Raw genomic sequence first — 1,283 nt, forward strand, 5'->3', positions numbered from 1 at the left:
TAGTGATTGCGACTAATGACTTACGAGTTCCGACAAAATGACAGTTTGTCTGTGCACAACGTGAAATATTATCGTTTAAAATGTCTGATAGCATAAAAAAAAAATGTTTAAATATAATTTTTGTAATGCTATAGATATTATAGTTCTAAACTATTTATTTCTTTTTTTTCAGAAACCGCAGATTTTTTTTAATACAATTATTATCATTATTATTATTTTTTCATTTATTTGTGGCATTTTTTTAGCCAGTACAATACTTTTTTATATTATTAAACATTACAACTTTTATACCTCCCTATTATTATACTTATACACAATACAGTATACACTATATCTAGTGTTATACAAATATTATTATATTTTTTTTCATTTATTTGTAGCAGATTGTCGCCAACAGTAGGTATAATTTTTTTTTTAGAATTCACAGAATTTTTGTATTCATTTATATACTATTATACATTATTATACTTATTTCAATAACATGCATTTTTTAGTTATCGATTAATTTTTAGATTCTGAGTGGAACGATGAATGTATTGATTTTACAATGATGTGTGTTTTTTTTTTTATTTTTTATTATTAAAACCAATATAGTTTACACTTTTACACTTTTCATTGTCAAAACAAATTTGTAATTTAAAATACATAAGAAAAACAAATATATGTTTAATTATTTGTATTTATAATTATATATCATAGTTGTATTTTATCAGCTACACATGTCCTATAATCTATATTGTATTATTTACTGTGCCAATTGCATTTAATTGTATTATAATTTAATATACCTACTCCTACGTCCTACATGAACATGTAACTAAAATCTAATTATTTATTTAATGGTGATATACGTAAACATAAGTCTTATATTAAAATTGTTTTGTATTATATTTAATATTTATAGTTGTTATTTATTGTTAAAAAAAAAACAAAGTTATGTTTTAGAATTAAATTTTTTACTTAGTATCGATATTAAATAGGTAAACAACAAACATCTATCTAAGATATAAAATATAATCTGTGATCAGAAATGGGCCGAATTACTAGATTCGTTGAAAGTTGTAGGTTTGTTAGGCAAATAAATAATAGTAAAATATTTTAGCATTTTGTAAAAACTTACAACTTATAAGTCATAGTTAAAAATAGAAATGCACGAGACAAAAAATAAATAGCTATAAACTTTGATTCCATAATATTATGTTAGTTAGACAAGGATTTATATTATCATAATTTATATAACGCCGCGCACCCATTTATTACATATACCACAAAAATCATATAAT

Source organism: Acyrthosiphon pisum, chromosome A1, assembly GCF_005508785.2.
Source record: "Acyrthosiphon pisum isolate AL4f chromosome A1, pea_aphid_22Mar2018_4r6ur, whole genome shotgun sequence".
Classification (NCBI taxonomy): domain Eukaryota; kingdom Metazoa; phylum Arthropoda; class Insecta; order Hemiptera; family Aphididae; genus Acyrthosiphon; species Acyrthosiphon pisum.